Source organism: Salmo salar, chromosome ssa20 (genome assembly GCF_905237065.1).
Source record: "Salmo salar chromosome ssa20, Ssal_v3.1, whole genome shotgun sequence".
NCBI classification, from domain to species: domain Eukaryota; kingdom Metazoa; phylum Chordata; class Actinopteri; order Salmoniformes; family Salmonidae; genus Salmo; species Salmo salar.
The window spans coordinates 39,495,167-39,510,938 of NC_059461.1; positions in this window are offsets into that span (position 1 = coordinate 39,495,167).

Below are 15,772 nucleotides of genomic sequence, written 5' to 3' on the forward strand. Positions count from 1 at the left end.
GTAGGTGTTATGGATATTTGAGTAGTGTGTATAGTCCATAGATAAGCCATTAGTCTCTCTCCAGATATCTATCAGTCCCATCTCTTTAGTAAGAGAGTTCAACGTCTTTGCTGAACTAGGGTTTGTGGTGGGGACTTGAGATGATTTGTCCAGAGTTGAGTTCCAAAAAACGGGAACAGTTCGCAACGCACAACGTCTCCCAAGAGAGAGAGAAAAAAAGTCTCATCCTCTCCATGAAATGAGTGACAATGTAGCCCCCGTCCAGACCACACGAAAAAAGAGAGGGAGGAATAAAGTAAATAAAATCAATAGCCCAGCCTACAAATACATCCCCCAAATGATATAGGCCTAATCATTTGGACTTAATAACACAGAAATTTGGGAGCAAAGGTTTAATAGAACACAGTTATTCCTTCGCTCCTATCTTCAAGGTCCTCTGTTTTTTCATCCATATGCTCTATTTGCGATTGTTTCCATGGCATCTGCCAGTGAGCCTCATCCAGGTACCCCGCGTTTATGGTTATCTTGTTGTTGATGTCAGGCAAGGCATTTTCCAGGGTTGTCACCTTGCCCCCAATCGCACTGAGCTGAGAGTTAACGCCATCTAGTTTGATGTTGAGTCCTGTACGTTGGGATCTCTGCTCAGAAAGGATGTCTTCAACAGAGGATTGTTTTTTAAAAGCACACGTAGCCTACATCTCAGTACACACACACAAACTATCTAGGTCAAATAGGGGAGAGGCGTTGTGCTGTGAGGTGTTGCTTTCTGTTTTTTTAAACCAGGTTTGCTGTTTATTTGAGCAATTTGATATGGAACGGAGTTCCATACAAACTTAATCCAGAAGAGAGACAAACATGCTCACTGTCCATCGCCAAGCAAGCAAGTGGAGTTGTCAACCATACCCTAAACACAAACATTTCCAATTGATTTACTGAGGTGACTTTTTATATAATCTGTACTCTCCGGTGTATTAGCTGCTAAATAAAATGCATAAACAACTCATTTTCAGTGTGTGTGTGTGTGTGTGGGTGTGTGTCTGCCTATGTTTTGCACCACATGTGCCGTGTCTGCACGCTCACATAAAAGGCTAATTTGTAGAGCAGTGTTCGCTTTGTGCTGTAAAAGCGGAGGCCTCTTCTCTCTTGGTGAGTCCTTTTAGCCTCCCTCAGATCAATGGCTAGATATTCATGCCAGAGAGACACAGGAAGGCAGGGAGGTGTTTGAAGGTTGGGCAGATGGGAGAGCTCACAAAGGGAATCACTTTGATTTGCTATGCTCCACCTCCACTGCTCCCCTTCAGTAGAAACAAGTGATATCCTGTATTGCAATATCACTCATCATAATGAGGTGTTTATATAAGATCATTATTATTTAGATTTAGATTGGTTATGGCTGCGGAATTGTACGACAGTTGTATGTCCTCGAAATTCAAACTAAGATAGTCAATGTCGAGGATTGTACTGAAAACCTTCATATACAGGCATCCCTCATCTATTGAATTAGTGATTCCGCTTTGTTTGTTTGTCTGTGAAGGTGTATGGCTGGTCATGTCTGAGATACATCAGTGTTGTATTAGAGACCACCAGTCTGGTTGTGTGGTGCTTAGGCTAATGATAGAGGAACTAACCCCCTCCTATGGTGGAGAGAATCAGGCTGCATTACTTCAGGATGCATTACTTCTGCTCATTTAGAAGCTATAGGGGTTATAGTTAGTGATGGGGGAAAAATTGATTACATATCACAATATTATTATGGACAATATTATATTGATACTGTGACTCCATGTATCAAAAAATGTTTTGCAAAGCTTTGTTAGCTAGTACTAATCAGATGTACCTGAATGAAATTTGAATGAATTACATTTTTGAATGAATGACATTTTATTTTCGTGTCAAATTGCCAATTGGCAACCCATCCCTTATGGGATTAATTTACACATAAACAAACATTACAATAATTCACTATGGTAATTGAATGATAATTCTTATTCTGGTGTTCTCTGCTTTGCGCATCACATAAAGAGTAAAACATTGAAAAATTAAATAAAGAAAAAGTAAGGTAAAAATCAATACATAATAGTAAATTATATCCCTAGAGCAGTGAAATAATATACTGTACATACATACATACATACATACATACATACATACATACATACATACATACATACATACATACATACATACATACATACATACATACATACATACAGTGAGGGAAAGAAGTATTTGATCCCCTGCTGATTTTGTACGTTTGCCCACTGGCAAAGAAATGATCAGTCTATAATTTTAATGGTAAGTTTATTTGAACAGTGAGAGACAGAATAACAACAAAAAAATCCAGAAAATGCATGTCAAAAATTTTATAAAATGATTTGCATTTTAATGAGGGAAATAAGTATTTGACCCCTCTGCAAAACATGACTTAGTACTTGATGGCAAAACCCTTGTTGGCAATCACAGAGGTCAGACGTTTCTTGTAGTTGGCCACCAGGTTTGCACACATCTCAGGAGGGATTTTGCCCCACTCCTCTTTGCAGATCTTCTCCAAGTCATTAAGGTTTCGAGGCTGACGTTTGGCAACTCGAACCTTCAGCTCCCTCCACAAATTTTCTATGGGATTAAGGTCTGGAGACTGGCTAGGCCACTCCAGGACCTTAATGTGCTTCTTCTTGAGCCACTCCTTTGTTGCCTTGGCCGTGTGTTTTGGGTCATTGTCATGCTGGAATACCCATCCACGACCCATTTTCAATGCCCTGGCTGAGGGAAGGAGGTTCTCACCCAAGATTTGACGGTACATGGCCCCGTCCATCGTCCCTTTGATGCGGTAAAGTTGTCCTGTCCCCTTAGCAGAAAAACACCCCCAAAGCATAATGTTCCCACCTCCATGTTTGACGATGGAAAGGGTGTTCTTGGGGTCATAGGCAGCATTCCTCCTCCTCCAAACACGGCGAGTTGAGTTGATGCCAAAGAGCTCCATTTTGGTCTCATCTGACCACAACACTTGCACCCAGTTGTCCTCTGAATCATTCAGATGTTCATTGGCAAACTTCAGACGGGCATGTACTGTATATGTGCTTTCTTGAGCAGGTGGAACTTGCGGGCGCTGCAGGATTTCAGTCCTTCACGGCGTAGTGTGTTACCAATTGTTTTCTTGGTGACTATGGTCCCAGCTGCCTTGAGATCATTGACAAGATCCTCCCGTGTTGTTCTGGGCTGATTCCTCACCGTTCACATGATCATTGCAACTCCACGAGGTGAGATCTTGCATGGAGCCCCAGGCCGAGGGAGATTGACAGTTATTTTGTGTTTCTTCCATTTGCGAATAATCGCACCAACTGTAGTCACCTTCTCACCAAGCTGCTTGGCGATGGTCTTGTAGCCCATTCCAGCCTTGTGTAGGTCTACAATCTTGTCCCTGACATCCTTGGAGAGCTCTTTGGTCTTGGCCATGGTGGAGAGTTTGGAATCGGATTGATTGATTGCTTCTGTGGACAGGTGTCTTTTATACAGATAACAAACTGAGATTAGGAGCACTCCCTTTAAGAGTGTGCTCCTAATCTCAGCTCGTTACCTGTATAAAAGACACCTGTTCAAATAAACCTACCATTAAAATTATTGACTGATCATTTCTTTGTCAGTGGGCAAACGTACAAAATCAGCAGGGGATCAAATACTTTTTCCCCTCACTGTACATACATACATACATACATACATACATCATCATACATACATACATACATACATACATACATACATACATACATACATACATACATACATACATAACGTAAACAGATAAATAAATACAGAAAAAAAAGAAAAAGAAGTCACTTGAACCCAGTCTGGCACAAAGACCAGTTTCATGTGGGAAACAAGTCTATACACATTCTATATACACATGCCATAACCATGTAGAATAAAAAATATTTTTACAATTTAATTACAGGTAGCCCTTTTTCTTTTATTCCAGGCTTTATGTAAATATTCCTCAAACAGAAATACCCAATGGACAAAAAAAACATTTCAATTTCTCCTCATCACTCAGCCACATAATGTCAGGGTATATCTTGTGCGCCAAAATTCAGGTATTTTTTTTATCTTATAGCTTGTTCTCTATCTTCTTTTTAAATAGTGAGTCAACATGTTTTCAGCACTTTTATTTCCATGACTGATCAAAACTTATTTTCTCATGCTCTCTCTTGTCTCGTTGCAGCAGACATAATAAAATTGCAGTATCTAATAGCAATACATGTAGAATTGTGAGAATCACAATACATAAGAAATCAAATACATTTTTCACATGCGCCAAATACAACAGGTGTAGACTTTACCATGAAATGCTAACCTATAAGCCCTTTCCCAACAATTCAGTTAAAAAGTAAGAACAATTAGCAAATAAGACAAAATAGTAACACAATAAAATAACAATTATGAGGCAATATACATGCAGTACCAGTACCGAGTCAATGTGCAGGAGTACGAGGCAGTTGGGGTAATTGAGGTAATATGTCCATGTAGCACAGGAGGTTGGTGGCACCTTAATTGGGGAGGAAGGGCTCGTTGTAATGGTTGGAGCGGAAAGAGAGGAATGGTATCAAGTACAAACACATGGTCTCCATGTGTTCGATGCCATTCCATTCGCTCTGTTCCAGCCATTATTATTAGCCGTCCTCCCCTCAGCATTCTCCACTGACATGTAGGTAAGGGTAAAAGTGACTAGGCAATCATGATAGACAATAAACAGAGTATCAGCACTGTATGTGAAGAGTGTAAAAGAGTGTGAAAGTGTGCCTTTGTGTTTGTTTGTGTGTGTCGCGTCAATATGCGTGTGGGTATGTGTTTTGTGTGTGTGACTGTGAGCATATTGAGTGTGTGTGTGTATATGTATGTGTTGGAGTGTCAGTGTAGTATGTGTGAGTGTTTGTGCGGGTAGAGTCTGGTGAGTGTGCATAGAGCCAGTGCAAGAGAGTCAGTGCAAAAAAAGGGGATCAATGCAAATAGTCTGTGTAGCCATTTGATTAACTATTCAGCAGTCCCAGAATTGGCACTCTGGTCCCGCTTGCCATGTTTCCAGACAAGAACTGGAAACAATAGCAAAAACTAGGAACCAGGCCTGGTATTTATAGCTGACTTGGAAAAGGCCTTTGATAAAGAATGACTGGAATTTATATATAAATGCCTGGACTATTTTAATTTTGGAGAATCTCTTATTCAATGGGTTAAAAACTTATTCGGGATCGGTGTCTCGTCCACAGGACGGTTGAGCTAATGTTGGCTAATGCAATTAGCATGAGTTTGTAAGTAACAAGGAGATTTCACAGGACATACTGTAGACATATCTGATATTGGCAGAAAGCTTAAATTCTTGTTAATCTAACTGCACTGTCCAATTTACAGTAGCTATTACAGTGAATTATCTAGTGGCAAAATCTAAATTGCACCTGGGCTGGAATAATACATTTTGGCATTTCTTTTGCAATTCAAAGATGATGGTACAAAATAAATACAAAAGACCGGTTGTTTTTTTCTTTGTATTATCTTTTACCAGATCTATTGTGTTATATTCTCCTACATTCCTTTCACATTTCCACAAACTTCAAAGTGTTCCCTTTCAAATGGTACCAATAATATCAATATCCTTGCTACGGGGCCTGAGCTACAAGCATTTAGATTTGGGTTTATAATTTTAGGCGAATATTTGAAAAAAGCGGCGGCTCCTTAAAGTTATATATAGTAACCCCAGGTGTAAAATAGTAAATAATGTCTACTTCTCAGAAAAGTATTCAATTGTCAAGAGGAGTAAAACAAGTTTGTCCACTGTCGGCATATCTATTTATTATTGCCATTGTTGGGTTCGACATTTTGAACATTAAGATATTAAATAAATGATAGAGAAGAAGCATAGAATCAAAGGAGAAAGTTAAGGGTTCTCTGTAGAAAGCCAGAAGGCTTTGGAATGTGTTTGATGGAGGAGAGGAGAGCGACGTGTTGATATAGGGAAGACAGATGGATATCTGTGTATTAGATGAAGGAGGGGTTGAGGTCAGGAGGTGAAGACAGATTCTCTTAAGAGAGAAATAAATGTTTGGTATCCTGTTAACCTCTTTATTAGCTTCCTGTAGAGCCATAAAATGTAAGGATTGGAGAGAAGGAGGAGTGTCTTAAGTGGGATATAAATATCTGGATGGGACAAATGTTGGGTTGTCTGATTACAGCTATACAGAACCTTTGGAAGAATTAAACTCGGTTAAAGCTTGTCTAGTGTCCGTGGGTTATTTACTCTGAAAAATAAGAACCTAACACCATCAATGTTAGATTTTAAAATCAGATCATACAATAATATCAAGGGGCTAGAAATCCAGAGCTTTAAAACAAGGGTGTCATTGTACGCAGACGGTCCATGTTTTCTTTTTAAATCGTCAATTTGGATCACTGCACAGACTCATAATTTGTATTAAAACAGAATTATGATAAATGCAGCATATTAAGTATTGGATCTAAAAAAAAATACAACTTTTACATTACTGTGTAGTTTACCAATAAAATGGTCAGACGGTGAAGTGGACATACTCAGTATTCGTATCCCGAAAGATAGAAATGATTTCACTACAATACATTTTAATAGAAAGTTAGTCCAATTAGATACAATTTTGCTATCATGGAAATGACAACACCTATTTGTTGAAACATCACCCTGATTTTTTATTATTTAGTCATATCCCAGTTTACCTATTTACTTATGGCCCTGCCTACACCTAACTACTTGTTTCAATTATATGAGCAAAAAATATTCCACTTTATTTGGAACCGCAAGGCAGACAAAACAAAACTGGACTATTTATATAATGAATATGAATTCGTAGGGCAGAAATTATAAACTATTAAAGCATTGGACCTCTCACTGCAGGCTTCAGTCATACAAAAACTATACTTAAATCCAAAGTGGTTCTCTAGCAGATTAGTAAGAATGGCTCACCCTGTGTTCAAGAATAGCCTTGTTCCCTTCATTCAGATTACAGCCTCTCACTTTCAGTTATTTGAAAATGAAATAATCTCAAGAATATCCCTATTTTTAAAATAAGCAATAGAAAGCAGGTTTCAATTTCAGTTTAATCCACCAAAAAAGACAGAACAAATATTAGAGTAAATATTATGGTTAAACTCAAAAATACTAATGGAGAAAAAAAATCTAAACAATATAATCTTTGTAAATAATATAATAAATATGACTGGTGGAGTTATATCACACATGCAGTTAACAAAAGTATATGGAAATGTCTGCCCTATCCAAAATTTCAACCAACTGATTGCAGCCTTACCACAAAAAGGGAGGAAGCAAGTGGAAAGGGGAGAATGTAAGGAACTTGTCTGTCAGCTCTGCATTAAAGACCAAATTTGGCTAAAGAAAATTGTGATAAAAAAAGCATACCAGTTTAATTTAAGAACCAAAAGATTGACAGCTGCACCACAGGTTGCAATATAGGTGGGAGGACATTTTCGATCTACCAATTCCATGGCACATGGTTAATGAACTGATATTAAAAACAACGGCGGATATAAAACTTAGATTTTAAATGGAAATTATTATACAAAATTATTTCAACCAATAGAATGAGGGATACAACCATCCCAGCTCTGCAGATTTTGCTGCGAAGAGACAGAATTATTAGATCACCTGTTTTGGTACTGCCAATATGTAAACTCAGAAAAAAAAGAAACGGCCCTTTTCAGGACCCTGTCTTTCAAAGATAATTCGTAAAAATCCAAATAACGTCACAGATCTTCATTGTAAAGGTTTAAACACTGTTTCCCATGCTAGATCAATGAACCATAAACAATTAATGAACATGCACCTGTGGAACGGTCGTTAAGACAGCTTACAGACGGTATGCAATTAAAGCCAGAGTTATGAAAACTTAGGACACTAAAGAGGCCTTTCTACTGACTCTTAAAAACACCAAAAGAAAGATGCCTAGGGTCCCTGCTCATCTGTGTGAACGTGCCTTAGGCATGCTTGAAGAAGGCATGAGGACTGCAGATGTGGCAAGGGCAATAAATTGCAATGTCCGTACTGTGAGATGCCTAAGACAGCGCTACAGGGAGACAGGAAGGACAGCTGATTGTCCTAGCAGTGGCAAACCACATGTAACACCACCTGCGCAGGATCGGTACATCCGAACATCACACCTGCGGGACAGGTGTGGATGGCAACAACAACTGGATGGCAACAACAACTGCCCGAGTTACACCAGGAACGCACAATCCCTCCATCAGTGCTCAGACTGTCCGCAATAGGCTGAGAGAGGCTGGTCTGAGGGCTTGTAGGCCTGTTGTAAGGCAGGTCCTCACAAGACATCACCGGCAACAACGTCACCTATGGGCACAAACCCACCGTCGCTGGACCAGACAGGACTGTCAAAAAGTGCTCTTCACTGACGAGTCACGGTTTTGTCTCACACAGGTGTTGATGGTCGGATTTGCGTTTATCGTCGAAGGAATGAGCGTTGTCAGAGATCTGCCATGGCCAGCGAAGAGCCCAGATCTCAATCCCAGTGAGCACGTCTGGGACCTGTTGGATCGGAGGGTGAGGGCTAGGTCCCTTCCCCCAAGAAATATCCGGGAACTTGCAGGTGCCTTGGTGGAAGACTGGGGTAACATCTCGCAGCAAGAACTGGCAAATCTGGTGCAGTCCATGAGGAGGAGATGCACCGCAGTACTTAATGCAGCTGGTAGCCACACATGATACTGACTGTTACTTTTGATTTTGACCCCCCCCCCCCCTTTGTTCAGGGACACATTATTCAATTTCTGTTAGTCACATGTCTGTGGAACTTGTTCAGTTCATGTCTCAGTTGTTGAATCTTGTTGTGTAAATATTTGTATCAACATATGTTAGGTTTGCTGAAAATAAATGCAGTTGACAGTGAGAGGACATTCCTTTTTTGCTGAGTTTAGCTTGTTTTTGGTTGAAGGTTCAGGAATTGCTTAAAAAAATGCAACATTTACTTGGAGTTAACTCTGCAAATAGCACTTCTGGGTGATTTGATAACTCATAGTTAATCGATCAATAATATAATAATACTCTTAGCAAAGGTGTTTCTCTTTAATTTGCAATCTCTAGAAATTATGAGAATAGAAAGATTCAGAACTTTTGTGAAACATCACAGCACAGTGGAAAAATATATGGCAGATAGATATCCAAACTGGATGGTGTTCAGAGATAGATGAGAGGGGTTGAGGGTAGCTGAAGGCTGCGACTGGATGGTCTTCAGAGATAGATGGGAGGGGTTGAGGGTAGCTGAAGGCTGCGACTGGATGGTCTTCAGAGATAGATGGGAGGGGTTGATGGTAGCTGAAGGATAGGACTAAATGGTCTTCAGAGATAGATTGGAGGGGTTGAGGTGAGCTGAAGGCTGCGACTGGATGGTCTTCAGAGATAGATGGGAGGGGTTGAGGGTAGCTGAAGGATAGGACTAAATGGTTTTCAGAGATAGATGGGAGGGGTTGAGGGTAGCTGAAGGCTGCGACTGGATGGTCTTCAGAGATAGATGGGAGGGGTTGAGGGTAGCTGAAGGATAGGACTAGATGGTTTTCAGAGATAGATTGGAGGGGTTGATGTGAGCTGAAGGCTGGGACTGGATGGTCTTTAGAGATAGATGGGAGGGGTTGAGGGTAGCTGAAGGCTGTGACTGGATTGTCTTCAGAGATAGATGGGAGGGATTGAGGGTAGCTAAAAACTGTGATTAAAAACGAACAAAAGATAACTAATGTTAAATATGCTGTCTGTGAAATTGATGAAGTAGGTATAAGCTGGAAGTTGAAGCCTAAGTATTATTGTTCATTAGTTTACTTCAATTATGGGAGGGTTTGTGGGGTTAATAATATAGAAGGAAAACATATTTAATTAGTTTATTCCAATTAGGGGAGAGGTGGTAGAGTTAGGGGAAAATAATAGAGAAGGAAAATATACAGTACCAGTCAAAAGTTTGGACACACCTACTCATTCCAGGGTTTTCCTTTAGTTTTACTATTTTCTACATTGTAAAGTAATAGTGAAGACATCAAAACTATGAAATAACACATATGGAATCATGTATTAACCAAAAAAGTGTTAAACAAATCAAAATATATTTTATATTTGCAGTTCTTCAAAGTTGCCACCCTTTGCCTTGATGACAGCTTTGCACACTCTTGGCATTCTCTCAACCAGCTTCACCTGGAATGCTTGTCCTGTTGTAAGGTGGACATTCACCCTAGTCTGAGGTCCTGAGCGCTCTGGAGCAGATTTTCATCAATGGATCTCTCTGTACTTTGCTCTGTTCATCTTTCCCTCGATCCTGCCTAGTCTCCCACTCCCTGCCACTGAAAAACATCCCCACAGCATGATGCTGCCACCACCATGCTTCACCGTAGGGATGGTGAAAGGTTTCCTCCAGACGTGACACATGGCATTTAGGCCAAAGAGTTCAATATTCATTTCATCAGACCAGAGAATATTGTTCCTCATGATCTGAGAGTCTTTAGGTGCCTTTTGGCAAACTCTAAGCAGGCTGTCATCTGCCTTTTACTGAGGAGTGGCTTCTGTCTGGCCACTCTACCATAAAGGTCTGATTGGTGGAGTGCTGCAGAGATGGTTGTCCTTCTCAAAGGTTCTCCCATCTCCACAAAGGAGCTCTGTCAGAGTGACCATTGGGTTGGTGGCACCTTGACCAAGGCCCTTCTTACCCAATTGCTCAGTTTGCCCAGGCAGCCAGCCCTAAGAAGACTCTTGGTGGTTCCACACTTTTTCCATTTAAGAATGATGGAGGCCACTGTGTTCTTAGGGACCTTCAATGCTGCAGACATTTTTTCCTACCCTTCCCCAGATCTGTGCCATGACACAATCCTGTCTTTACGTACAATTCCTTCGACCTCATGGCTTGGTTTTTGCTCTGACATGCACTGTCAACTGTGGGACCTTATATACATGTAGACAGGTCTGTGCCTTTCCAAATCATGTCCAATCAATTGTATTTACCACAGGTAGACTCCAATCAAGATGTAGAAACATCTCAAGGATGATCAATGGAAACAGGATGCACCTGAGCTCAATTTCGAGTCTCATAGCAAAAGGTCTGAATACATATGTAAATAAGGTATTTCTGTTTTAAATGTTTTATAAATTTGCTAAAATTTCTAAAAATCTGTTTTCACTTTGTCATTATGGGGTATTGTGTGTAGATTTCTGAGATGTTTTTATTTTTGGTGGGGTGGTTGTGTGTATTGTTTTGTATTGTTAGGTATGACTGCACTGTTGGAGCTAGAATCATAAACATTTCTCTTGATGTAAATTTTGTACACTCTTGGCATTCTCTCAATCAGCTTCACCTGGAATGCTTTTCCAAAGGTTTTGAAGGAGTTCCCACATATGCTGAATAATAGTGAAGACATCGAAACTATGAAATAACACATATGGAATTATGTGTTAACCTAAAGTAGGTGTTCTAAAACTTTTGACCAGTTGTGTGTGTGTGTGTGTGTGTATATATATCATACCAGTCAAAAGTTTGTACACATATGGAATCACGTAGGAACCAAAAAAAGTGTTAAACAAATGAAAATATATTTTATATTTGAGATTCTTCAATGTAGCCTTGTTGACAGCTTTGCACACTCTTGGCATTCTCTCAATCAGCTTCACCTGGAATGCTTTTCCAAAAGTCTTGAAGGAGTTCCCACATATGCTGAGCACTTATTGGCTGCTTATCCTTCACTCTGCAGGCCAACTCATCCCAAACCGTCTCAATTGGGTTGAGGTCAGGTGATTGTGGAGCCCAGGTCATCTGATGCAGCACTCCATCACTCTCCTTGTTGTTCAAATAGCTCTTACACAGCCTGGAGGTGTGTTATTGATTAGTGTCCTGTTGAAAACAAATGATAGTCTCACCTAGCGCAAACCAGATGGGATGCCATATCACTGCAGAATGCTGTGGTAGTCATGCTGGTAGCAATGTGTGCTTTGAATTCTAAATAAATCACCAACAGTATCACCAGCAAAGCACCCCCAAATCATCACACCTCCTCCTCCATGCCAAAGCCACGGCGGATGGAACCAAAAATCTCAAATGTTGACCCATCAGACCAAAGGACAGATTTCCAACAGTCTAATGTCCATTGCTTGTCTTTCTTGGGCCAATCAAGTTTCTTCTTCTTATTGGTGTCCTTTAGTAGTGGTTTCTTTTCAGCAAATAGACAATGAAGGCCTGATTCACACAGTCTCCTCCGAACAGTTGATGATGAGATGTGTCTGTTACAATCTGAGGTGCAGTTATTCTAATGAATTCATCCTCTGCAGCAGAGGTGGGTCTTCCATTCCTGTGGCGGTCCTCATGAGAGCCAGTTTCATCATAGTGCTTGATGGTTTTTGAGACTGCACTTGACGAAACTTTAAAAGTTCTTGAAACTTTCTGGATTGACTCACCTTCATGTCTTAACCTGTTAGGGCTAGGGGGCAGTATTTGCACGGCTGGATAAAAAAAATGTACCCGATTTAATCTGGTTACTAATCCTACCCAGTAACTAGAATATGCATATACTTAATATATGTATAGAAAACACCATAAAGTTTCTAAAACTGTTTGAATGGTGTCTGTGAGTATAACAGAACTCATTTGGCAGGCAAAACCCTGAGACATTTTCTGACAGGAAGTGGATACCTGATGTGTTGTATTACCTTTAAACCTATGCCATTGAAAAACACAGGGGCTGAGGAATATTTTGGCACTTCCTATTGCTTCCACTAGATGTCACCAGCCTTTACAAAGTGTTTTGAGTCTTCTGGAGGGAGATCTGACCGAACAAGAGCCATGGAACGATGATGGCCCATTAGACACCTGGCGCGCGAGTTCATGTTGGGTACCCTCGTTCCAATACGTTATAAAAGAGAATGCATTCGTCCACCTTGAATATTATTCATGTTCTGGTTAAAAAAGGCCCTAATGATTTATGCTATACAACGTTTGACATGTTTGAACGAACGTAAATATATTTTTTCCCCTCGTTCATGAAGTGAAGTCCGGCGGGCTTAGATCATGTGCTAACAAGACGGAGATTTTTGGACATAAATTATGAGCTTTTTTGAACAAAACTACATTCGTTATGGACCTGTGATACCCGGAAGTGACATCTGATGAAGAGAATCAAAGGTAATGGATTATTTACATAGTATTTTCGATTTTAGATCTCCCCAACATGACCTCTAGTCTGTATCGCAACGCGTATTTTTCTGGGCGCAGTGCTCAGATTATTGCAAAGTGTGATTTCCCAGTAAGGTTATTTTTAAATCTGGCAAGTTGATTGCGTTCAAGAGATGTAAATCTATAATTCTTTAAATGACAATATAATATTTTACCAATGTTTTCTAATTTTAATTATTTAATTTGTGGTGCTGACTTGACTGCCGGTTATTGGAGGGAAACGATTTCCTCAACATCAATGCCATCGTAAAACGCTGTTTTTGGATATAAATATGAACTTGATAGAACTAAAAATGCATGCATTGTCTAACATAATGTCCTAGGAGTGTCATCTGATGGAGATTGTAAAAGGTTAGTGCATCATTTTAGCTGGTTTTATGGTTTTGGTGACCCTGTCTTTGAATTGACAAAACATTACACACAACTCTTGTAAATGTACTGTCCTAACATACTCTAAATTTATGCTTTCGCCGTAAAACCTTTTTGAAATCGTAAAACGTGGTTAGATTAAGGAGATGTTTATCTTTCAAAGGGTGTAAAATAGTTGTATGTTTGAAAAATTTGAATTTTGACATTTATTTGGATTCAAATTTGCCGCTCTTGAAATGCACCTGCTGTTGATGGAGTGCACCACGGGTGGGACGCTTGCGTCCCACCTAGCCCATAGAGGTTAAAGTAATGATGGATTGTTATTTCTCTTTGCTTATTTGAGCTGTTCTTGCCATAATATTGACTTTGGTCTTTTACCAAATAGGTCTATCTTCTGTATACCCACCCTACCTTGTCAGAACATATGCTCAAACGCATCCACAAATTAACTTTTAACAACGCACACCTGTTAATTGAAATGCATTCCAGGTGACTACCTCATGAAGCTGGTTGAGAGAATACCAAGAGTGTGCAAAGCTGTCATCAAGGCAAAGGGTGGCTACCTTGAAGAATCTGAAATGTGAAATATATTTTGGCTACGACATGATTCCATATGTGTTATTTCATAGTTTTGATGTCTTCACTATTACAGAAAATAGTAAAAATAAAGAAAAACCCTTGAATGAGTAGGTGAGTCCAAACTTTTGACTGGTACTGTATATACACCTAAACAAACTAATTATGCACATGCACTCGTACTGTTTTGTTTGCTCAAACACCCCACCCATGCTCACACACGATTAATAAAGCCGTGATTTAAAGATGTAGTAACTGTCTTCATTAATCCCTACAGTAAGCGTGTCAGAGAGAAGAGAGGAGAGAGTGGGAGAAAAGTTCATTATTCGACTGACTTCATTGTTCAAGAGAGGGGCAACCTCGTGGGGCGTTTAAGGCAGTACCCCATGACAGTACCTTAATGTCAGTCATATCCCCTTACTCCACCCCCACCCCCTCCTTCCCCTGCCTCCCCCAAAAGTGGGCTATATATAGAATCAAAGAGCCAATTAAAACGCAGCAGCACTGACGTGAGGACCAGCGGACTGAGATAAACTGTTGCTCGCTCTCGAACAACTAACAGTCTTTATTAAGCCATCCTCTGTTTCAAGGAACTGTCAGGGGTTCACCTTGGGGTCATGATAGGGGCTGTACCAAATGTTTGATGTATTATAATAATTGATTATGCTTATGTTGTATTAATAGAAGGGGAGGGGTTAAGACCCCTCCCTCCTTACATTTATAGGGTCCTAGACTACAGTTTAACTATATATATTATATATATATATATATATATATATATATATATATATATATATATATATATATATATATATATATTCATTATAAAGGTTTAATATTGTTCCACAGTCTTTTCTAATCTCTGCCTCTTATAAAGAAACTGTCTGAGAAATGTGTGACTGTGAGAAAGAACTCTGCAGGGGAGTGTAAGAGATAAGAGACTAGTCAGACATTCCACTATAAATCAACTTGGACATTTACTGCTGAGCTTTTAGATTACACTAAAACTCTCGTTTATATAGCTGTGTAGGCATGATTATGGTCTCATGAGTAGAAGGTAATGACATAGGCAGTGACATCACTAAGATATATGACTGTAGGAATAATAAAACAACTCGGACCCTTTTCTATTTTTCAGAACTTACTCGGAAACATGTGTGCTATGTTCCTGTTGTCAACTTCTGTCTGCAATTGCATTAATAAAGGTTTTTTAATTATTTAATTAAAGATATTGTCTGAATGCTAATTTCACCAATGAGCCAATGATTGACAAGGGACAAGGAACGAACCCCAACAGAATGATATTGAGGAACAAGCTGTGCTTACAAACGGTCTGGAGATACCTTCCTTGAACATACTTGAGCTACGAATCAAAAACCGACATCAACTGCCTTGGTTAAGGCAGTATTTTCAAACTGCAGTCCATCGAAGGTCTGGAGAAATAGACTAATAGCCTCTGTTTTGGGTTGGACCCTGGCTGTGACCCCATTCTCCCTAGGGTTTCTTCGGGAGAGTTGGGATATGCAAGAAACACATTTCCAATTCACACATGCATGAATTAATACAAATATAAGCATCCGCCAAATTAT